This window comes from Ictidomys tridecemlineatus, chromosome 7 (assembly GCF_052094955.1).
Source record: "Ictidomys tridecemlineatus isolate mIctTri1 chromosome 7, mIctTri1.hap1, whole genome shotgun sequence".
In the NCBI taxonomy this organism is placed as follows: Eukaryota; Metazoa; Chordata; class Mammalia; order Rodentia; family Sciuridae; genus Ictidomys; species Ictidomys tridecemlineatus.
The window spans coordinates 7,873,238-7,898,476 of record NC_135483.1 but is presented as its reverse complement, the minus strand read 5'-3'; the positions used below and the strand labels follow the sequence as shown (position 1 = coordinate 7,898,476).

At 47.2% G+C, this 25,239-nt stretch overlaps 1 long non-coding RNA gene across 1 annotated transcript; it reads right to left on the bottom strand.

The window, feature by feature from the left end:
• Positions 1-4,471: 4,471 nt before the first annotated feature.
• Positions 4,472-21,110, bottom strand: LOC120892883 (uncharacterized). The gene is made up of 2 exons (XR_005737677.2): positions 20,967-21,110; positions 4,472-5,405 (listed from the first exon to the last, which is right to left on the bottom strand). It is a non-coding gene; the product is annotated as an uncharacterized LOC120892883 (long non-coding RNA).
• Positions 21,111-25,239: the final 4,129 nt, after the last annotated feature.

Genomic DNA, 25,239 nt, shown 5'->3' with positions numbered 1-25,239 from the left:
CAGGTGGTGTCTGTGAAGGGTCGACCAAAGCACTTCAAGGAGATGGCCCTTGCCCCCGGAGCCTCATGACAGAGGAGGCAACAGAAGTGTGGACCCCTGGGTCAGGCCGCTGGGTAGTGGCTGGCAGGGCAGTTTATTCTGACTCGGAACATCAGAGTAGCCCGAAGAAGGTCAAAGTGGCCAGCGATGAAGGAGCAGGATTTCAACAGGTGGAGAAGGAGCGGGAGATGCAGCTGGAGGCAAGGGACCCTGAGGAGTCCAGCAGAAGAGTGTGAGCAGACATGGGAGACCGCAGAGGGAGAGCTTAGGCTTGGAGGAGGTTGGGCCTTCAGGCTGCAGCCTCCTCACCCAGGCAAAGGGAAACCAACCTGAGCTGAGCGTGGTCAGCACAGGTTCCATCCATCATTTCTAGCTTTGGCTTAAGGAACAGGGTACAGTCTCTCTGTGTCCCAGACAAGGCAATCCCCTTGCTGGGCCTCAATTTGAGAAATAAAGAAATCATCTCTCTGTTTTAGAATTTTGTGTCTTATTTGGTGCTTTTCTCTAATATAAAAAATGTGGGCGCAGTTGACCCTGAGACTGGTGCAGAGATGGCTCCACTCTAATGTGCCACCCTCCTGTGGCACAGCACCATCGCCAGGAAGTAGCTGACCTTTCCAACCTTTCATCCTCCAGCCTTTCCAACCCTTCACACCTAATGTGTGAAGAAGCAGTGTGTTCAGGAAGGAGTGGACTTGCCTTCTTTCCTTTCCCCTTTCCACGATCCAGAGCAGACAATGGCCTGGGTGCTAAATCTCCACAGGAAGCAAGCCAACCACTAAGTAGGGGCATCCACATTGCACTGTTACACAAACCAGAGATAAATGGTATTATTCTCCAGCCACTATGTGTCTTGAGGCCTATAAGTTACAGCAGCTAGTATGATCCTAATACAGATGTTACAGGAATGATTGTTAGAATCAAAGAAGAAAAAGATGAGAAAGTGCTTTATAAGTTATAATGTTGCCACTATGGCTTTCCTGAACATTCAACAAATATCTATGGAGCAGCCATTCCACACCACGCATGCCCTTGGGACTGAAAAGTCAGTGACAGACACCTCTGACCTGAACCTCCTCCCAGATTAGTATCCAGTCATCAGCCAACAGTGCTGGGCAGAGCATAAGAACACACCATCTGCCTTTCAGCTGAGGAAATACTGCATCCCATCCTCATTTAGCTACCCAGCGGGACAAAAGCCCCTGAATGGCTTTTACGGACTTTTCTATGTATTGATTTTTAAATGCATAGCTTGCGTTGTCCCAGGCAAAATTTAAGACAGCTTACAAGATGGCTTAATTTAGAAATGAAAATGAAAGAAGGAAGTCAAAACAGGGTGGGAATATGAAATGGAAGCATGAATATAGCTAAATATGCAATCACTAAAGACTTACACACTCGCCACAAATTTAGATCTGAGTTTTCTGGCAATGAAATTTAAAAAAAAAAACGTGATGTTCTTTAGCTGTTATAATATTTGCAATTAACTATTTAGTATCTGTCTTCCTTATAGGACAGAGGCTCCAGGGAGGATGAGACTGTGTCTTTGATTTACTTACCCCTGTGCCTCAGGACCCAGCACCGTTCCTGGTCCACAGTTAATCCACAGTGAACACACCCACAAGATAAAAGCAGACGCCACTCAAAATTCAATCCTCCTTGACATCAAGACAAAGAGACATATCCCCCCAGATCCTCAGAAATATGGGCCAACAAGATGACGACCAGCATCCTCAGCGGATCCCACAGTGGGCTCAACCGCAGGACCCTGGCTGGTCCTCACTTCCTAAACCCCATGCCTTGGTGGCATAACACCAAATACACACCAGAAGCCAATAATGCAGGACCATAGTATCCTGTGGTCCCAACCCCAACTCTGCCAGTCTGAAGCCATCTAGGGGAAGACCACCAACTTCCCAGATGGAACTAACCACTCTGCAGCTTGTCGGCAGTTCCCCTCATCGTCCTCTCCCTGGCAGCATCTACACCTGTCTGACCCATGAGTAGCTCTGACTTCATGCCTTTGGCCTCTATAGGCCATGAGGAGCAGCTGCGTTCTGATGTTAGAATCTGCATTTCCCATGGGGACAGTTGAGGGGTACCATGCACTCTGTCATTCAGGGACGCCCTGATGAAGTCGTAATTGGCTGGATCACAGTACAGTATAAATGGTATTTTTCCTACAGAATTAGATACCTTCCCTTTGTTTTCACTGTGACTTTATGACCAAATTGTTTCCCTGGGATTTATTTTGTTGTTTATGTGGGTTTTTTTTTTTTTTTCACTTTGGCTCACAAAGTCAGTGGTGTGGTCCCAGTTAGTTAGAAATCGATGTCCAGGGTAGGTGGCAGAGCATACAGGACCAACAAGAACATCAGAGAGCAGGATTGTGGCAGGTATAAGGCACAAAAATCAGAGAGAGATTTAACATCCCAGAGGCATAGGGAGATGGCACAGGATTCCTGGTGGTTTCCCAAGAGCTTACCACAGGGAGCAGAACCAGGGTCCTCGTTGCATGACTCCAAGATGCTATTTGCATGGACCACATTGAGTTTGATAAGACAGTGAGTGCCCCCTGAAGTTGTGCTGTGTATCTACCCAGCAGGACCCAGTGTGAGACCGTTCACCAAAGTATTGAGAACCACATTTCCTGAGCATTTTGGATGAGCTGAGCATTGTGCTAAGAACTTGGTGAGTTCTAGTTCTCAGCACCTTGGAAGTAGGCACAGACGTCATTCCCGTCCACCAAAGGGGAGACGGAGACCTAGGAAGGTTGAGTGGCTTCCCGAAATTACTCCATTAGGCAATGGTAAAATGGAATTTGAGCCCAGAGAAGCTGTCCTCACAGCCCAAGCTCATAACCACTCTAACGAACTGCCCTCCCTCCTACAAGCTGGTTTTTAAAAAAATATGAAAAGAAAAATTTGAAAAGCACTGTTTTTCAAGATGCTATGTACAACAGGATTTCCAATTGATTCTTCCAGATCCCTCTCTCCTTATGGAAGTGATCTTTCACTTCTGGAATTTTCTCTCTGATTTCATTTCTTATGACATCTTTTACCTGGTAAAATTTTGTCCTAGCAATTAAGGGCATCCTAATCATCCCTAAATTCTCTTGCTGATCCTAGGACCCCTACCTCAGAGGACATCTCCAGGCTATGGTGCCAAGACAGGTAAGAACACTCTGCAAACATGTCCCCAGAGGGTCATCTACACGGGTAGGTCTGGCCCCACAAAATGTTCCCTGCTCACCAGGGTGGCTGCAGCCTCTAATAGAGATCCTTGGCTGTGGCTGGGACATTTATGAAGTCCCGCTGGCTAATGTCTCCCTCTGATGCCAGCAGACAGCTCCGGGCTGCATAACCAACACAGGCTGAGCACGTTCAAGGGCAGACCACAGCTGGGGGCTGCATCGTGAAGGCAGAGGACAGGGAGCATGGCCCGAGGTGGCTCATGCCAGATTATCCCAAGATGGTGCTGAGCAGAGTAACCTCCATGGCAGTGGCAGCCCACGTCCAGGAGACACCTGTCCACAACAGGAAGATGAACAGAACTCCCAGAGAGAAGACCCGCCAAGGGCACGTGTGAGCCGCTGGTCCAGGCTCCCAGTATCTTTCCGCTCTGAGACCCGCGAGTGAGGAAGGGCGCCGCTCGGCTGGCCTCACCTTTTTCTTCTTTGCTTTATTCTAGGCACCCTGTTCTTAAGCTGGCATTTCAATCTTCTAAATGTAGAGTTAACTTTTCAATCTGTTAGAAGTCTGAATTAATTTTATGGCTGGTCGGCCTGCCGCCTGCCTTCTTTCCTTCCTTCCCTCACACCCTTCCTCCTCCTAGCCCTCCTCTTCCTCCTCCTCCTCCTCCTCCTCCTCCTCCTCCTCCTCCTCTCCTCCTCCTCCTCCTCCTCCTCCTCCTCCTCCTCCTTCTCCTTCTCCTCTCTCTCTCCTTCCTCTCATTCATCTCATTCTTTCTTGCCCCGTCTCAGACATCTACAGCTGTGCAAACAGCTGGTTTGGGTTGACTGGCCTTCACTTTACCAGCTCTGTGCATGCAAACAAGAGCAGCGAAGCAAATGACTGGACACAGTCTGAACAATACTCCCGGTTGCCAATCTCCAGCCCTAGCTCCCCAGTGGCCTTCCCCTGGGCACCTGCCATATCCCCACACCTCCAGGTCCTGAAACTGCCCTGTCTCACCCGAGACTCCACTGAGGCTGGCATCTGGGCTGAGGGCAGAACCTGCTGAGCAGTAGCAGAGTGGCCTGTGGCAGGGCTTGAGGCTCGTGCCCTCTGGAGTCAAGTGTTGAGTTCTCTTCCCTAAATCTCCTTCATGTCCGAGGCTAGACACAAAGTTTTACAGAAAGAAAAGACAACACTTTCTTCACCTAAACAGTTGTATCAACACAGAACATTGTTTTAAAATGTCAGAGAATCTATTTTAAAAGTTTTTCTTGATTTGCCTTTATTTGCTTACAACCTTGAATTTTGTCCAGTTTTCATACTTTAGGGAACATAAAGAACATTCCTGTATTTCACATCTTCTAACCCCACCCCCGTTAATCATGTGTAAGCAGAGAATTCCAGTCCTACGGGGGCTCTCCCTTCCTGTGGCTTTGAAGCATTTTTCCCCTTGCTAAGGTCTAAGAAGGAAGTCCGGTCGTTGAATCAGAACTCAAAGCCTGCGGCAGTGAGTACGGGACAAATGTGGCCTGCCGTAGACTCTGTTTTCCTGAGGTTTAGGACATCTCAGCTCATCCCCAGGGCTTTGTATTCACCCATTCAAAGAATGCACTGCATTAGGTGCTGTGTCTTTACAGGGGGTGGGCTGGGGGGATACCCTGAGGAGGGTAGTGTGTTGGTGAGGCAGGAGGGAAAAAGAGAAAACCAAAAAAGGAGAGAAGTGAGTGGTGGTCACGAAGCTGCTGGCAGGAGACAGGCGGCTTCAGAAGTTCCCAGCAGATGGTGAGGCTTTGGGCCTTTACTACCCTTCTATGTGAGAGTCGGTTATTTCACTTTGAGACTCCAGAATGCCACCCAGAGGAAGCTGTTGAGTGGATGGCGTCCTTTCTCAGAGTCACCTTCAGTCTAGTGTTCTTAAAGCTGAACATTTCCCACAGTGGCTACTGAATTCTGAATTCTCCCTAAACTGGTCCGAAGTGAGGCCACGGTTAAGAATGTCTTGTTCACAGAGGATGAGGATGACCCAAAGCAAGGGGCTCAGTGAGTGTGCCTGATGGCAGGAGGGTCCGTCTCCAAACCAGCATCAGAGTGCCTCTGGCTGTGAAGGGGCTAGCAACCCCAATACTGGACAAATAGGCCGAATTTGCTTCTTGCTAGGCAGCATAGAGATGTATCAACAAACCACAGTCTCTAGGAATAAAAAAAAAAAAAACTGATTTCATAGAGCTTGGGGGAATATATATGTGTTAGTTAGCTATGTGTTGCTATGACAAAATAACTGAGAAAGCAACCTGAAAGAAGAAAACTTAAGTTTAGCTCACAGCTTCAGAGGATCAGGTTGGTAGGCTCCATTTCTCTGAGGCTGTAGAGAGGAAGAACATCATGGTGGGGAGCATGTGACAGAGCGGATCTGCTCACATCCTGGAAGCCAGGAAGCAGAGGACAGAGGTGAAGGGGTCTAGAGACAAGATATACCAGAACACCATGTGCTGAAGGGTCACTGATTGGGCAAGCTTTTTTTTCTCTCTCTCTCTTTTTTTTTCTAATTAGTTATACATGACAGCAGAATACATTTCATTTTATTGTACACTAATGGAGGAGCATAGCTATTTCTCTGGTTGTACATGATGTAGTCACACCATTCCTGCAAACATACATGTACCTAGGGTAAGGATGTCTGTCTCATTCCACTGTCTTTCCTGCCCCATGCCCCCACTTCTCCCCTCCCTCCCCTCTGCCCAATCCAAAGTTCCTCCATTCTTCCCATGACCACCCCCCATTATGGATCACCATCCACTTTTCAGAGAGAACATTTAGCCTTTGGCTTTTGGGGATTGACTTACTTTGCTTACCATAATATTCTCCAACTCCACACATTCACCTGCAAATGCCACAATTTTATTCTCTTTTAATGCTGAGTAATATTACATTGTGTATATCTATCACGGTTTCTTTATTCATTCATCTATTGGCAAGTTTAAAACGATTTTGAAGTTACGTGATCATAACTTGGGATTAACACCAAATTAGTCATTCTCTTCTCTTGAATTTGGTAAATAGAAATTTTAATTATCAATCAAAAGGTGAAAATAATAGGCATCAGGAATTTTTAAGGGGCATCACCGCACATTTAATAACACAAAAATATAATAATAGAACATTATTAATAAAAATCAGTTTAAAATCTTAGGTGAAATGGACAGGTTTTTTGGTACATATTTCTGGAGAGCTAAAAACACTTATAAAATTGGCAGAAATGATATAAAAAGTCTGATTTTTTTATATATGAAAATCTTGCCATAGACACAAATTTTGAGGTCTAAATAGCTATGAAGAATTTTTCTAAATACATAATAAAGATATTATAGCAGTTTTTTATGTACCTTTCAGAGAAAAAAGTAGAAAAAACACTCACCAAATCTTCTCATAAGCCCAGAGCCTAACCAGATCCTTATAAGACAGTTAAGGAAAAAAAAATAATTTTTATATGGGAAGCATGGCATTTTGGAATTAAGAACTTTCTTAAGTAAGAGTTTTTGGAGAATATTCAAACTGAGTGCATATTAGCATACACACAAAAATGCTAAATAAATACTAAGCAAATAAATCAAAACTACATAAAAAGAAACATAAATCAAGAACAAGGTATATTTATTCCAAAAATTCAACTTTTAAAAATCAATTAATGTATTTCCCCACAATAATAAAATTAAGACAAAGTGTCTTACTGGCATCTTGATATTTACAGGAAAAACATTTGGTAACATTTAATGCCAGTCTGTTATTGAGAGAGAGAACAAACCTAGCTAATTGGGAATAAAATAAACTTTCCTAATCTGATTCAGGCTGTATTTAAAAGACCAGCAGCATTCACTGGGGAAATATTGAAAGTGATTTCCCCAAGATCAATAATGTGACAAGGAATTCCATTTTAATTATTTTTATTCAACTTTATACTCAAGTTCCAAGTCAGTACGACAAAGAAAAAAGAAAAAGAAGTAAAGCAGTAAATGCTGAACTGAAGTTTTATAATATTACATTATCATATATTTTAAAAATCCAAAATACATATAAATAAATTTCTGAAATTCAGAGAATTTAGAAAGTTGATGGAAATGAGGAAAATATGCATTTTTAAAATATTGTGTACAAAGAATATTAAAAGTGAACTAAAAAGCCCATTTCTAAAGGCATTACAACACTAAATATTTAGATACATGTTTAGCTAAAGACGTGCTAGACCTCCACTCGAGTTGTACAGAGCATGTCCAAGATACGTTGAAGAAGATTTAAACAGAGAGTATTCATGGGTTAGAAGACTCAGTATGTCAAGATGCAAATTGTTCCCAAATTTATCTTTTGATTCATTGCAATAATAATCAAAAGTCTATCAATGGATAGCAGTGGGAATTACCAAGTAAGAGCTTCCAAAAAGAGATTTCTCCAAAAAGCAACAGAACCATTGGCAATAAATAAATAAACAAATAAATAGATAGATAGATAGATAGATAGATAGATAGATAGATAGATAGATGGATATATAGATAGATAAATGAAATCTGAGAAATACTTGTTGAAGAAAACTGACTGCATCCCAGGGCAAGAGCTTTGGCCATAGTCAGTGGCCCTTTCCCTACGTCCCCTGTTGAGCTCTGCTGGAGCCTAGAAATAAAGGGCTGCACAGTCACAGTGGCCACCAGCAGTTTGCAGCCAGCAAAGGAACCGAATGGGGTGCAGCTTCCTAGATCACAGATCTCAGATAATCCTGGCTGTCTGACCCGGGTGGACATTCACAGGCTCATCTTTAACTGAACCAACTCAGACTTCACTCTGAAGGAGCAGCCTTTTATCAAGGGGAATTTGCTGAAAGCAATTAGAGGCAACTAGAAATTCGTCTGAAGAGCAGACAGAAAAGAGAACAAAGGGAAATGAGGAGAGCCTCAGAGACCCCACCAAACCAGCCTCCAGAAGCACCCGTGGAGTTCCAGGCGGAGACAGAGGGGGCAAGAGGGATGCCTGGTCAAGGACCAGAGGCATCGCAAACTTGATGAGAAACATTTACCCACACATCCGAGAAGCTCAACGGATTCCAACAAGACAGACCCAAGGAGACCCCATGTCGACACATCCAAGTGAAACTGACCCAAGAGAGACCTGGAGGAAGGGGGAAGCAGCTCGTCAAGTACAGAAGCAGCTTCACAAAACCCACAGGCAAGCTCATACAACCTCCAAAAAGAAGGGTGTCAGAGGACCTCCCCTCCCACTTCCAGTTCTGCAAAGCCAGTCGGGAAGACTTCGAGGTCCCAGAAGGACACAGCAGTGGAAGACGGGAGTCCAGAAACGAATCCTTGTGTGACAGTCAGTCACATTTGAAAAAGGGGCCAAGGAAATGTGCAGGGGAAAAATACCCTGTTCAAAACTGGTGCTGGAATAATATCTAGTTGATTAAAATGAACGTGGACCTTCACCTCACACTAATATGCAAATATTCACTCAAAATGTCCATAGACTTTAAGGTAATCAACTTTAAAATAGAGCACAGAAGCAAAGCAAGTCTTTTGAGACTTTAAGTGTCCTTAGTTACAACACCCAAAAAGCATGGTGTTTTTTTGGTTTGGTGCCGCAGTCCGGCTGGGCAAATAACCAGGAGGTGACAAGCAACTTGAAGGCTGAAATGGGAACTACTTTATTGCAAGTGAACTCAGCGGGAACTGAGCGAGAACTCAACGTAGCGGGCACCCGAGATAGCAGGAGCCGCTTCTCTGCCGGACAGCAGAGGTATATATACTCAACTAATCACACACAGCTTAACTTAATTAACATCATCTAGATACAGCAGTCAGTCATTAAGGAATCCTCATCATCTTAATGGCTCGCTGGCGTTGCTTCACAAACCACTCCTCCTGGCAAAGTGCCAGGCACCATCTTGACTTGACTTACATCCCCAACAGTTTGGGGGCTTTTTCACTTATTTTTGTAGGGGAGTTACCGAGAACTGAACTCAGAGCACTTAACTATGAGCCACATCCCAGCCCTTTTTTTTTTTTTTGTATTTTTTTCAGAGACAGGGTCTCACTGAGTTGCTTAGAGCTTTGCTAAGTTGCTGGCTTTGAATTTGGGGTGCTCCTGCCTCAGCCTCCTGAGCTGCTGGGATTACAGGTATGCACCACTGTGCTCAGCTAAAAGCTTGATTTATAAAAGGAAAAATATAATTTGGATGTCATTAAAATTCAAACTATTTGACTTTAAATGGAATTCTTAAGAAAAATACAAGCAATGGATGGGGAGGAAATATTCACAATTTTTAAAAATTTTTTTTCCAAGAATAAACTGGCATCCATGATTTACAAAAAAAACACAACTCAGTAATAAGACAGGCCAAATAAAAATGGGCAAAAGTTGTGAATAGACATCTCATCAGTTATGAAATGGCCAATATACACAAGAAAGAGGTTCTACATCATTAGCCATTAGGGGAATGTAAACCAAAATTTCAGTGAGATAACATTCCCACAAACAGAAAGGCTATAATAAATAAAATTGGCAGAAACAAAGGTCAAGGATGTAAAGAAACAGCAGCTTCCATACACAGCTATTGACAGAGTAGTGCAGCCACTTGGAAAACTTTTTGGCAGTTTCTCAAAAAGTGAAACATAAAACTATCCAATAACCCTATAATTCCACCCCTAGCTATCTACTCAAAAAAAAAAAAAGGAAATATTCCATTGCATATAAATGTTCATAGAAGCATCATTCAAAAGAGTAAAACCCAGGAAGCTGCCCACATGTCCTCCAACTAGTGAATGGATAATCATAATGAAGTAAATCCACAGAATTGAATGGCAGTCACCCACAACAAGGGATGAAGGACCGACACATGCTACAGCAGGAATGAGCCTCAAAGACGTGGTGCCAAGTGAAATAAGCCAGATGCAGAAGGCCACCTCTTGTGTGATTCCATACATCGAGTGTCAAGAATAGACAGATACAGAGAATCAGAAAGCAGGTGCCCGGTCTCCTAGGACTGAGGATCGGAGCAGCATTAGTTATGAACAGGAGTGATCTTACGGGGGGATAAAAATGTTCTAAAGTGGATCTATGGTGAGTTGCACCAGTGGTAAAGATCATAAAAGTAACTGAATTCTATACTTGAAATGGATGGGTTTTATGTTATATAAAATACAATTCAATAAATCTGGTAAAACAATAGAATAATAGTGTATTGTGGACTGAATGCTCATGTACCCCTGTCACTTGCACGTTGAAATCCAGACCCCAACATGGTGGTAGCAGGAAGGAGGACCTCGGCAGGCACTTAGATCACAAGGTATGGAGTCTTTGTGAATGAGGCCAGTGCCCTCCTAAAAGAGCCCTGGGCCCCTCTGTCCACCATGGGAGGGTACAATAATACAGTTATCTGAAACCCAACGCTGACCAGGCTGGTGCTCTCATCTCTGAAGTCCAGTCTCCAGAACTGTGAGACATCAATGTTGTTTGAGCCACTTGGTCCCTGGTCATTTGCTATAACAGCCTGAACTAATTAAATAGAGAACATGAAAAAATATTAACGTGTGTTAAATGTAGAAAATGAATAGATAAGTGTCTATAATAAAAGCCTCTACTTCTTCCAGGCTTGAAATATTTCATATTTATTAATTTGAAAAATAAATCAATAAAATTGCTTATTATCTCATACATTGCAATAGCCCCAGGGACGTATCTCGTCATAACTGTGGGGCACAGCTGAGGCTGTTTTTATCACCATCCTCCTCCTCCTCCTCCTAGGGGTTTTCCACACTCTACGCTTGGTAACTTCCCAGTGTTTCTCCTTCACCTTCAGCAACACCCTGCTCAGAAACAGGTTCAGAAGAGATGCATGCTAATTGGGTTCAATGCCTTCTATTTGCCCAGATCCAATGAGAGTTTTCATAAATATCTTGGCCATTCAAGAGGTTTTCCCTAAGACCTTTGTAAATCTTCTAATTAGAACATGTCGTGGTAATCCCAAAAAATGGTGGTTCGAGATGCGTATGCAAAGCCAAGGGCTGAACAAGCTCCCTGGCTCACAGCTTCTTACCTGCACCCAGCCTAGCAGCCCTGGGATTCAGCTTCTTAGGCAGAGGAGCAAGCCACCTTTACAGTGAGACCTCACAGTTAAAAGTCAAAGCAGCAAGTCCAGCATTTTAACGAATTAGTAATAATATTCTTTTATGCCTGCTTTATTGATTCTCTGAAATCTTATTTGGACTAACAGAGAATGTAATTGCCATACTATTGTCATTTTCTGATGAGGAAATGGAGATCCAGAAGATAAATGATGTGCTAAGAAGCACAGGATCTGTGCAATGTCTATAGCACAGCCAGCACAGAAACTCAGTTCCCTTGGCTGTCAGAGCCGGGTTACAGAGTAAGGTATCATCACGCTGATGTTGGACATGCATCATCATCTTGGACTTAGTGTGTCCAAAACCACATCCCCACCATCACCACCAGGGCCCCCACCTGCTCCCTTTAGGTGTTCCTCACCTCTGTAAGTGGTAGCTCTCCCTCCAATTCAGGGTAGGTTTCAGATTTCCCTGATGCTTCTTGTCCTCTCACCCACAGCCACTACGTCAACAAATGCTGCCATCTGTCTCCTTAGCACACATCCATAAAACCACCACTTCCCAAGGCTACCATGACCTGGACAGCTGCCCACACCTTGGGTAGCTACTACCTTGGGAATCCTCGGGCGTCTTCTAACAGATCCTGCTTCTGTCCTTGCTATCCTCAAATCTACTGACTCGGTGGCCAGCAGGAGTTAAAAGGCAGTCAGACCTCCTTCCACCTCTGTTCAAAACCCTCCAGCAGCTTCTCACCCCAATCCAATACTCGCTGCATCCTGCAAGTCCACTCATAGGAGTGCCCTATGACTTCTCAGTCCACTTCTATCCTCTGCTCCCTCTACTCCTTCTCCTAGACCTTCCTGCTTTTCATCAAACATGCTGCACACACTTCCACCTCCCCTTTGCAGGTGTGTGAACAGACCCTCCCTGGCTCTTGGTACTCAGTGTGAACTTCCCAGTGAGGCCTCAGCAGACCACACATGCCCTGCCCTCCCTGGGGAGGTTGTAAAAAGGCTCCAGTTCCCTCCCTGGACCCACTGGGCCTGACTTTGAAGCACCTCTCAGCAAGAGGGGAGCCCATTAGCACTGTCCTAGTCAATAAGTGCTAGGGCTTATTGCAAAGGCTTCTGCGAAGCCCTCTCTTTCCCTTGGCTTTATATTTGCATAGTCCATTGGGAAAGGGGCTGGGAAACCAGTTAATAACACAGACACAGAAATGCAAGAAGAATTGCACCTAGGCTTTCAGGAGCAGCGCTCAGAATTGAACCCAAGTCTCTCGCCATGTATTTCACTTCTCCTTCCAGAATATCACAATGCCTTTCTGACCATATTAACCTATCCAAACTTGAACTTTCTCAATGAACTTGAGTCGTGTTTCACTAAAGCAATGCTCCTAAGCTTGTCTTCACGATACCTCCAGGAGTGAAGCAAGTTGACCAGGCCATATGAGAACCAAGGCATGAATAGCCACTCCAGGCTGGTGTGGGGGGAGTGTCCTTACTGCAGACTTCACCCAAGATGCTGCATTTCCCTGCAGAACCCCTTCAGTCATCTCTCCAGTACACTCTATAAACAATCCAGCACTCTTGGGGGTCAGATCTACCAGGTTCCCACCCTCCCATCAAGAGCTCTTGGACCTGAAGAGTGCCCGTCAAGACTGAGTGCCTACTTAAATCCTGACCGACTTTAAACAAGTCTAACCCCAAAGTCTGTGCTGTAGCATCAAGCCATTTACCGATTATTTTTAACCAATGTGTTACGACTGTTGTAGTTGGAGGGTTATGGAGTGGCATGGGAACATGTGGCAGGGGACCTCACCTGCTATGTTTTAAATAGAAACTTTGGGGATCTTTCAGCAGGTAGGCAGCAAAGCCTTGATGTGGTTCTAACCAGAGGGAATTTGAAAGAAAAAAGGAGAAGGCCACGAGCAGAACTTGAAGCAATGGAAGCCACCAAGGGAGAGTGAGATGCAGCCAGAGGAGGCCAAAGCACCCAGTGCTGAGGTCTAAGGGCTCTGTGTCCCCTCAAAACTCATGTAATGACACTGCAACTCCCGAGGTGGTGGTATTGGTAGGTAGGGCCTTTGGGAGGTGAGTTGTGAAGAGAATCAGTGTCCCTCCTGAAGAGATTTCAGGGTCACTGCCTCTTCCATCCTGTGAGGGCACAGCAAGAGTCATTTATGAGATAGGAGCAGGCTCTCCCCAGGCCCCATGTCCACCAGGGACTTCCTGCCTTGAAAAATAAATTTGGAAATAAATTTATGTTTTTTTATAAGCTACCCAGTCTATGGTATTTGGTTATAGCAGCCTAAACAGACAATCACTGTTTGAAGTGAAAGGGTAAAGTTTCTAAGCCGCAAAGCCTAAAGTTAAAATGTAAAGGACCAGGCATTGTAAACCTGCTTCTAAACTGCAAAGCCTGGGTTAAATTCCTGAGGCAGTTAAGACAATGCCCTACTGGTCATTTGGTTGTTTAATAACTTAGGGCTCTATGTAGCCTGACACGTAGGCATCTAGGCCCCAAAACCAAGCAGTTTGAATGTGTACCCGCTTAGAAGTGACCAATCACCCCTGCCCAGCCTGTTCCCGCCAATGAATGTACTAATCAAATCTAAGAATTATTGTTTGATTTTCCCACGGTGTATGGTGATTTGTTAAAAGAGACTGTGATGTATGCAAAGCCCCCGCCCTCCCCAAAAAGTGTACTTAAGCACTGCTCAACCCCTGCCCGGGGCTCTGGGCTGCTCTCCTTTCTTGAGTGGGCACGGAGCCCCAGCATGCTGGTTCAATAAATCCCCTTCTGCCAATTGCATGAGTGATCTCTTGGTGGTCTCTTTCTCCGACGCTTCGCCGGACCCTTACAGAAGTAGGCAATGCATAGCAATCCAGGCAAGGGCGAGCTGGTTTGTTGCAGATCAGTACTCCTGCCAGTATTAAAGCAAATCAAAAGCAAAATCAGGCTAATATTTTTTTAAGGAAATAACTAAAGTCAATGGAGTAGTTACTTGACCAGTAAAAGCACAAAGACAAAAAAACCTAAGGAAGAGAGAAGGATGGAAATGTGAGCCCAACATCATACTCCACTTTTTCCTCCACTGGCCAATCAGAACAGAGAGAGAGTGAGCAGCCAGATGCTTCCCAGACCCTCCAGGAGACTCTGGGCTGGGGGAACAAAAGCTGGAGCCCAGGGCCAGTGAAGGAGAAGCTGCTTCCTTGGTTAAGCACCTTGGGTTTTCATCTGGAACACAGAGAGACAGAACTACACACGCTGGAAACCCCTGAAACAGACCTGCTCAAATGCTGGGCACCATCTTTGCTGAGCCATGTGTATCCACAGAACTTTCCCTCCTTGCTCTGCATCTGTGCAGTCAACATGGTAACCACATGTGGCCACTGAGCACTTGAAATGTGGCCAACCCAACTGAAGAACTGACTTGCTCATTCATTTGAGTTTGCGGACTTTAAATGCGGCATTACATACCACCCCAGGATTGCTTCAGCTGAAGACAGCCACCTCACCCAAGGTGCAGCCCACGTTCCAGGGTGGCCCACATCTGTGAATGGCCCACACAAAGGATGAAAGCCAAGCCTCTTTCCCTGGCTCAGGACAACCAAGAAACACCGTTTCAGCCACAGAGCGGCATCAGGTTGGCCAAAGTGCCACTTCACAGCTCAAATTCTCCCTCTGATGATCTCTCCTGCCCCCTCCATCCCCTTTTCTTTCTTGCCCTTCCCCAGACATTGGTACCAAGAGCTTTTCCTAAGAAAAATCCTACACATTAATGTCAAAATGGGACTGTGTCCCAGGGATCTCAGTCTGTGACATTTGGTGCTTACAGCAGTTCAAGAGCTTAAACAGTGAGAGGGGAATTTCGAGCTAGATCCATCCAACTGGCAACGAGGCCCATTACGAGCAGGAGGCGTCACATGGCCCCAGGCGCGGTAGCAATGCCAATGTTAAACTCACCAGCTGTGAACAGGGATGGGAGGTTGAAGGAAAATGTACCACAGCTACTGTGGCTTCTCAGATATTTGAGTAATAAGGGGAAAACGGTTACCATGGGGACAGTGGAATCGAGGCCTCTGCTGTTTTGATGTAGGGGCTGGAGAAGATAATGAGCAGCTGGGAGTAATTACGCAACAATTAAAGGTGAGTGTGAAGCTGGAGGGCTTCCACAAGGGCATGCAAAGCACCCGGTAGTAAACGGCTAGGAAAGCTGAGAGCCAGGCCCCAGGGTAGAGCATCCTCGAAAGCCAAGCTGCCCCACACGGCAGGTCCCCCGAGCCAAAGCCAGGGTCCTAGTTACAAAACAACTGGCCGCTGAGCATGGGCTGTGTAGTCCCTGGGAAACAGCACCTCACACGACCCTTGGGAAAGGCCTGCCTCAGAGGCCCTGTTTGCCGCAGTCTGGCTGGGCACAAAATAACCAAGCTACCACACACCTTGGAGATTCCAACAGCAACTCTTTATTCCTGAACTCTCACCAGCCCTCTATATGCACGTTCTGGGGAAAATCCACACCCTCCACTGGGCTCTGCATACCAAATACCTTCTGAATCCCACGAGAACTCAACAGGAACTCAAGGAGCAGGCGCCTGAGGCAGCAGGATACACCCTATTCCCAGCAGGATCCACCCTAAACCTGGAACCACCCTAAATCCAGATCTGCCCTAAACCCTGAGCAAAGTCACCTTTCATGCAATGAATGTCACTGCAAATGACCTGGGTCCAAGGCAAGCCCATTTCCACAATGGAGAGTCCTCCCTCTAAGCAACATGGGTAGGCTGACAAGGAAATGGCCATGCGTCATTCCTACTTGGCTATGGCTCTCAGCACCTGTTCAGAGCTAGCACCTCCCTAGCACTTGACAGGCAGTGCAGAACCCTCCTGCGTACAAGAAAACAGACTCCCCCCGCAGGGCCGGACCCCCTGTCCGACTGGTCAGCAGGTCTACATTCAGATCAGGGCTCAGTCTACATTTAGAACGAGTCCTCTGAAGAAGCGCCAGGCCTGACAGGAGCCAAGAAGGCTCTCCCTGATGAGGTCAGCAAGTTCTGTGAGAGCCAGGCACACACATGGCACTGTCCCCAGGGCTGGGGAAGGGGCGGAACACGAGGCTGGACAAGGGTGAGTGTACTGGTCAGGAAGCATCTTTCAGGGTGCTGAGTGGCCCCGGGCAAGGCCTCAGGAAGGGCTGCGAGTACTACTAATGCAGCTCCCAGCAGCAAGAACAAAAGATGGGCGGCCTGTTCTAGGGGAGCAGACAGGCCAGGTGGTTCTGGGAGACAGGGCAAGAGGAAATCAGAGACTGGAAATGCATGTGTCAAGTGGACGTACAGCAGACACTGGCTTTCTGTCCTTTTCCCCATATTTTTTCTTGGTGCAGTGTAGTTCTACAGAGCTGTGAGGATTGTTCCATATTCATCCTCGCACACCGTGTGACAGTAAGATTTGCTCCTTTCCCCTCTTCTCATCCCTCCCCTGGTCCCGTTCCTCTACCCGTTTCTCCTTAACTTTCATGAGATCCCCAACATCTTTCGTTTCCTCTTTCCTCTCTAAGCTCCCACATGAGACAAAGCACAGGATCCTTGACCCTCTGGGTTTGGCTTTTGATGAGTGCCGTCCTGTTCTCCAGTCCCATCCATCTTCCCAGCAGTGCCTTCTTATCCACAATTTCACTTGCTGCAGCTTTGGTCAAACCAAGGTCCCAAAACATTAATATGTGTCTTGGCTCTTTCAAGAGAAAGAGCACATTCACATAACTTTTATCGCACTACATTGTTAGAGTCATTCTATTTTACTATCAGTTATCGTTGTTAATGTCTTACTGTGTCTAATTTATAGATTAAACATTATCACACGTTTGGGAAAAAAACATGGTACTTATGGGGTTCAGGACTGTGCAGAATCGCAGGCATCTGCCAGGGTCTTGGAATATGTCCCCCCACGAATAAGGGGGTGAATACTGTACCCTGGAAGGCCATAAATCCCAGAGGATTCGCTGCTCGCCACAGCAACATGCTGTTGAGTGGACACCAGTTTCCCTGAGAGGCTTGGTGGCTGTCCTCTGGAGACCAGCCTAAAAGTGGGAAACATCATTATAAAACTGGGCTCAATGACAGCAATGGCGATAACAGGACTCCAAGACAACAGAAAGCGTGTGACTGCGGGTGACCCCGATGTCAGGTAGATGCCAATATTGTAAGGAACAGCAAGGTCGGAGAGGCCACCAGGAAGTCTGACCCACTGATGATCACAGAAAGGTCAAGACAGCATACCCCTCAGGGGCTAAGTAGACATGCCCCGTCAGAAGAAATCAAGAATGGAGGATCTGGAGAGTGGGGCCAACTCAGGGAAAAGTCACAGCCCTTGCCTAGTGTCCAGGCCAAAGCTGGGTGTGTGGCCTGGGACCCAGGAAATGAAGTAGAGGCTGGGTCTGCAGGAAGGACTGCGACTTCATAGACTCTGTGTACAGCAATAATCCCCAGTTCCACCCCAAAGGGACCTGTCATCACCACTTGGCTAACTGAGCACTCTGGTCCAAAGCAAGCCCCATGGTTGGCCCAGCGTCAGCAGGAGAGGCCCTGCATCGGCCTGCTTAGAGTGGGGGGTAATCTGAGGTACCCTGAGGAGGGATGAGGGCCCTCTTCCTGGCTTACTGATGGCCATCTTGCTGTTTCTGTCCATGTCTTTTCCTCTCTGCCAGCACACCAGCTGTCTCTCGCTCTACTCATAAGGGGCCAGCCATAACAGATCAGGGTCCACCTGATGATCTCAGTGAACCGTAATTACCTCCTTGAAGGCCCTTTCTCTCAACAGTCACATGAGGGGTTAGCACTTCCGCATATGCACGGCGAGGGGTACAACACAGCCCAAAAAAGGGGTCCAGCAAGGGGTGTGGCAGAGGGAGGGGGTGACACTTCATCCCTCTACGTCAATGCAGCTGAGCTGCTGCACCTCACAGGCCAACTCCTCTTCCCTCCGTGACCTGGTCCTTCAAGCAGGTCCTAGAATCTTCCTTATTTAGCCCTCCACTTTACATCCTGCATCTACACAATTACCAACTCTGGACATTGTTTCTCCGTTACATATGTCACATGCTCAATTTCTCCTTGTCCCCATTAACCCTGCTCTGCTCAGGTCCTCACGGTGAGTCACCCAAATGGCCTGTCTTCAGTGTCTTCTCTCAAACCCAGTGACCACATTCTCATGTATGTTATCTATCAAGAGCGCAAGACGGACCTCCAGGTTCAACCACACAAAATCCTTACATTGACCCCAAATACTGACCAGATGCGGCCTGAGCGTTGGGGTCCCTCCCAGAATGCCTGCATGGGCCTTTCAAGCCTCCTGTTCTCCCACCCCCTGCCACCAGCATCCGGCCCCTAACGTGGGTTCCGTCAGCACACCCACCAACCTGCTGTTCCCACTCACAGGTTTCTGGCCTCCCGTCCTCATGGACACTCAACTTTCAGTCCTCAGCACCCAGTGGACACAGGGCCTCAGTTCATGTTTGCTGAGAGAAATGAATGAAAGTAATGGGTTTACAAACAGTTTGGTAAGGCCAGGGTGCCCCCAAAGAGGACAGTTTAGGGAGAGATGGTGGGGATGAGGACCTTGTCTTGTCTCTCAACACACATCCCCACCCTGATGTCAGTCTCTGGACACACACACTTCTCTTCAGGCCTGCTCTTGTGATTGAACTGCATCCCCCCCCCCCACCCTGCTTGATTGGTCAGGGACAGTAGAGAGAGGTCTGGCTGGGACTCAGGAAATGTGACTTCAAGCGTGAATGCTGCTCCTCTAGGCTGTGCGACTTCAGCCTCTGTGTGTTGTTTAATCTGTTTTTTAATCTCTATGCATTTCTCCTTCCTTATCTATAAAAAGAGATTAAAATACCCACCTTGCTGGGTCAACGGGAAGATGAGATTAGATAAGGAAGGAAAGCACTTAGCTCAGTGTACAGAACACCACAGGTGCTCCACAAACGGAATCTAGAAAGCTTGAAGAATCAAAATAAAGACTTATGTAGTAAGTAGAGTCTTCCACGAGGGATCAAGCGATTTCACCTATGGAAGGCAACGTACTCCCAATCGGAAGGAACCCAAGCCCTTGGCAGACAGAGTGGCCAGCTGGGCCCTTTCTGGGCGACTCTACAGCTCTCTGCCTTCTCTTTGCAAATTAAACAGCCCCCACTGTTTAGACACAGCCCCCCACGTCTGGATTTCCGTCTGCTTTTCCATAACTTATGACGTGCTCTGTCTGGCCGGCATGTGGCTGAGGCCCTGGGTCACTTGATCTCCACCCTGTTAAAGAGGTTGAGGCTGCAGCCAGGAAGAGCCCCCTGAGGGGTTGTACCACACCTCACAGCTCACCATTAAGATCTCCAGAGTCGGGATCCAGGAAGACATGCCTGGGAGTATCGCTGGCCAAGGCAAAGAGTTTGCACATTCCAAGAGCTTTGGGGAAGGAGAAAAGAATGGGAGATCGGGTGAGAATGAGCCTCGTCCTGCAGAGACCATGCTTGTTCCTCACCTCCGATCCAGCCAGTGTGCTCCCTTGGTCTTCATTCATTTCTTTCCCCAAAGTCTGCCCTGGTTCAACTGTACTGCAGTCCAACGGGAAAGGGAACAGAGACTAAAGCAGGGCCGGAGACTCAGAGGGAAGGAAAACCCCCTGCAGCCCAGAGAGCTGTGGCGGCCACGTTGCCCACGGGGTTGCTGTCTTCTAAGCGCCCCCATGCCTTGACCAGCTGAGAGGTTTTCCTGTTTCCATTTACTTATATCCACTCATCCAGCACTCACCTCCACTGAGTTGTTTAATATAGAAGGCAGCCAGAGATTTTTGAACTTGAGCTTACCAAGGGGGATAGAAAAAATTTTCCCAAACAGAAGAGTCATATTTGTGATATTAATTAGTCATTTCAGAAAGTACTCAGTGGCACTACAGAATATAAAGTGTTTACTGCGTGTCAGGCACTGCCCTTGGGGCTTTACATAAATTAAACATTTCGGTTTTTATAACAAGCTAACGAGAAAGACAGTGTTCTTATCCCTACGTGATATATGAGAAAAATGAGGCACAGAGAGAGTGAACAGCTTCCCCAAAGTTACACAGCAAGCGGGTGACCAAGTCGGAGTTCAGATAGCCCATCTCCAGGATGCACACTCTCGACAGTTGTCTTCTGTCATCTCTTAGAAAAATGCAAAAAGAAAGATCTCAGCAGGGGGAGAAGGTGCAGGAGCGAGCCTTCTTCCTGCACCTGGGCACTGCTCTACCAAGGCCCCGAGGGGAAGAGGGTCACTGCTCTTCAGAGCTTAGTGGTGGTGCTTTGGCTGAAACAGAGGAGAACAGGATGAAAGCTGGGGCTGAGCCCTCAGCATAGCCTCACAGCAGGAGGGGGCCTGGTGGGCCAGGCAGGGAGGCAGGATGCCTGCCTAGGAGGGCTTCACCCCACGTCCTCCACCTCCACCACTATACAGCTGCCCCACCCACTCCACTGTGCGTACCAGGCGGAGCCCCCAGGAGCCAAGAAGAGCAGCTGCAGGAGCGGCTGGCCTTCAATGACGAGGGCATTTTGCGTTTTAATTAAGAGCCGCGAGCACTTGTTCTTGTTTTCATTACCCAGCCCCTGGCAGGCAAGTACCTGAGAGGAGCAAACCAGGAAGCAGCCGCTGCAACACACAGGCAGAAACTCCATGTCCAGAAGGAAGCCCTGGGCCCACGTCCCTCCTTCCCAAAGCTCGGCCTCCAGAAGGGCTGCGCGGCCCTTCCTGCCTGGGCCATCCCAGCTCCGCCTCCAGTGCCCTGCCCGCCCGCTGCCCCGCACTCCGGCTCACCTCCCTCTGCCCTGACCTGCAGCGCCATCTGCCCACCACAGCAGTGGGAAGTGGCTTCAGCACCTCCCAGGACGTCAGACTACTCTGCAGCAGTACTTCCCCAGAGCTCTCTCACCAGGGCACACCTCCCTCCCCAGGGGCAGAGGAGAGGACTCGCTCAGAGTCCCATGAGTAGTGACGGCGGTGTCATCACAGGCCTTCTGAGTGAGCAGCGGGGCTTCCTCCCTGGCCCTGGGCTGCCTAGCAAGCTTCCAAGTCCACTAGTACACCTGGGGGCGGTGTGGGGTCTCTTCCCCAAACCCTTGGCGACCTGTAAGGTCCGGAGCAATGCCCTTCCTGCCCACCCTGCCCGTCCCCGTGGGCCGTCTTCTCTCCACACCTCACACCAGCCACGCGAGCTCGTGTCTTTCTAACCGACAGCTCCACGGCTCTCCTGTGTCTCCTGGGCCTTCGCCCAAGTTCTCTGCCTCCCCTGCCACCCCTTTGCACCCTGTCCAGCAGCCTCCTGGCCCCTCCACCCCAGTTTGAGGAGCACCTCGGCCACAGGGGCTCCCTGGTCGTGAACAGGTGCCCTCTTCCTGCTTCCCACCCCCAGGCGCTTTGATGTGCTAAGGGCCTTAACGCGCCCTTTGTGTTCTATATCTACCTTTCTGTAACTCCCTTGCCGTCCGCGTCCCCCACCACAGGCCTACGTGTGTGGAAACGCAGCTGTACCTATTTTGCTCCTCCCAGCAGCCCTTTCGCCTGCTATTGTGTCTGCCAGCCATCGCTACCCAGCTCTCTGCTCACACACACAGGCACATGCACACACACGCGCACACAATGCGTACTGAATAAATAAATGGGAAACAAGATAAAAGAAAACAGCAATATGGAAACAGTGCTGGATTTAGATAACCTCAAAAATCCCTTTTACTTTTAGAATTCGATAAGAACATCTTTTTAGACAAGAGGGGGAAACTCAGGTTCCGTTCATTTAAAAAAAAAAAAAAAGTCCTCTGAGAAAAAAAATTGGCCTTCCTTATCTACGCTGTCTAGCAGGAGCGTGGGGCCTCCAGGTTTAATTGTGCCATCTGCGGAGGGGCTCCTCTCGAGAAGCTGGCGATGAAGACGTTAAAGGTGCTCCTTTCACTGGACAGAGAAGCAGCCTGGCCGCAGCAGCCAACTCAGTGGCCTTTGGAAGGAGCCAAGAGCAAATGAGCTTCTAAATGCCCCACAGCTGCGGAGGAGAGTCCAGATGGGTTCTCTTGGAAGTTGAGCCCCAGCACACAAAACTGTTCTGCCTGCCATTTGCTTAACTCAGCCATGGGAGGAAAAAAAATCTTCCCCCTTTGTTTTGATACACTCCATTGAAAACAAATATTGGGCCCAGCTGTCTCCACTCTCAGATTTAAGAGTTGAAATCAGGACCAGAAAATAGACTTGCTTCTCACCTTCCGCAGCCTCACCTCCTACCCCAGGATGGCCCAAAGGAGCAGCATGGGTTTATTGAGTTTCTGTTCTGGCCTTTAAAGGCTAAAGTAAAATGAGATGCATTCAAAATATAGAATTGAACTGGCTGTACATTAACCAGTTAATTAGCCTTGGCGAGATCGTGAAACTTGGCTTCTTAACATATAAAAAGAAGATTAAAAGATTTTATATGAATTCTCTTTCCCACAGGATTCTTTTAAGGACCCGGAGGCTTACAGTGCCATGCAGACTTGGGATGACTCTTGATTCTGTGACTTGTTAGCTGGGTGATCTTAGACCCGTCATCTAACCCCTGGGATCCATGTCGTCCTCATGTATATACGGAAAAGCAAAGAGCACCTATTGCTGTAAGGGCTGTTGTAAATATTAAATAAGAAAATTTTGATAGTGTTTAGTGTACGACTGGAACATGGTAGGATCCCAAGAAATTATAAAATCAATAGCCATATTAATGTCCCTAAGAAAATACAAGCTAGAAATCACCAGAACAGTAAGCTCAGTCAAGACTGCCATGATTATCAACCAGATCTAACCTGCCCCTTCATGAAGAGCTTCCTAAGAATCATCCTCTTCTCTGTCCTGTTCCCAGACTCCCACAGAACATCTCCATACTGCATGTTTGGAGCCTGGATTTTTTTCCTGTGTTTTCTTCAATGATTTCAGTGACTATTAGAAACAAATGTAGCCTACTTAGGTCACATCTCCTGAGCTGGGGGTGGGCAGGGGAAAGTACCTGGGTGGGGGTCCCCTAACCAAGGGCCTAGTCCCCCTCTAGGGGTCTAGGGACTTCATTTGGTTTTCGTTCCAGAACCTAGCATCTCAGGGACTCACCAGGGTCACCCCATACACACATTAAATACAAACACATCATTGTATATACCCCAATTCTAACTCCAGAGGGAGAAAAGAAGGGTTTGCCTTCAGTAACTTCCAGGTACGAGGACACATCTTCTCATAGCCCTGGGACCCTTGCTAACCCAAAGACCTGATGATACCTGGCATGAGTCAGTGCCCAGTCATCAATAGTTGAATGAACCAATGGTTACAATTAATGAGACGATTTTTAGGTTATCCGTTTTCTACTGCCACATTAATGAAGCAAAACAAGACACCAAAAAGCCTCAGTGACAAACACTAGGTATGTGTTGCTTACCTGTGGCAGGTCAGCTGCAGGAGGGCAGGTGAACTGCGTCTTGGCCAAGAGGTGGTGTGCTTTGCCAATGGGCTCCATCTGTAGAGGAGCAGGCCAGAGCTCCTCCAAAGCCTGGTGCCCTCCTAAGAATCCCAGCTTGCCCAGGCGCCCCTGCAGGCAGTGGTGGATAGGCAGGGGACAGGAGACTCCCAGGACACACACAAATGAGCTTCCCCAGTACATCTAGCACAAATTCCAACAGGCTGGGCTGGGCCTGAACCTGACTCTAGCAGTGGCAGAGATCTAAGAGACAGAATTTGGGCCAGTGCTATTAATGAGCTAGATCTAACAATGGGCCGGGGAGTGGGGAGGGGTGCACTGGGGAGAGGAATGTTTGCCTGGAGTCGGCAGACCAGCCATCTCAGCCACTGCATGCAAAGCCATTTGCTTGGTACATGCAGGTATTACCCCCCAAGGGAGCACTTCCTCTTCCAGCTCTCAGATAAGAAATCTTCAGGTGCTGAGTGACTTAGTATACATCTTCTGAATGCCTGGATCCAGGACTCAGAATGGTCCTCCTGGGACCAAGACTGTAGTTACCCACACAAACCACTGTGACTGAAGGTCTTAAAAGAACTTGCAGAATTCAGTCAAAGCCACTGATTTCCTCTGCCCAGCTCCACATTAGAAGCTTGGAGAAATTCTTCCATCTTTGCAGTTTGTTCACATTGGAAAAATCTGAACACAGGGTGAGGCACAAGTCTGTGATGTTCAAGGTCACTCTACCTGCAGGGGCATCTTCTTATGTCACTGCTCCTTATGCCACTATTGTCACTATTCAAAAAACATGTATTTGTAGTAACATATGCCAGCTGTTGGCATATGACAGAGACAGAAGAATAAATCACAATCCCAAACCCAAAGAACAGCTTGTCTTCCTTAATGGAAAATAGAAAACCAAAAATTATTATACAACCATTTGGAAAAGCATTACAATGGGCACGTGAAGTATATGACATGAGATTAAACAATGAGCTCTAGGGAGAAGCTGACATTGGTGTAGGTTCTGAAGGTTGAGGGGGAATTCCAAGGGGAGGGAATATGTGTACTGAGCATTATAGTTCAGCTCCTTAAAATTCCTCCCCATCATCATTGTAGCGGAGACTAAAAAACTAAAAGTCCACATTATACAGACTCCCTTGCAGCTACAATCTAAAGACAAATTAGACTCCACCAATTATATGCATTTCAGTGAGCTATGAGAGGCAGAAGTAAGCTAAACCCACCTATCTGCACTTTTCAGTGGTTAAGAAGGTCTTAGGGAAGGAGGGATTTTCTGCCAAGGCATCCCAGCTCTGTCTGCCAGCTTTGGGTCTTCTAGTAGGCATTTGTAATGGCGGAAGAGGTCCTCCAGTCCCTTAAGGGCCTCAGATATAGAAGCCTCCCTGGTGAATCAATTTTATGCTGATCTGGGA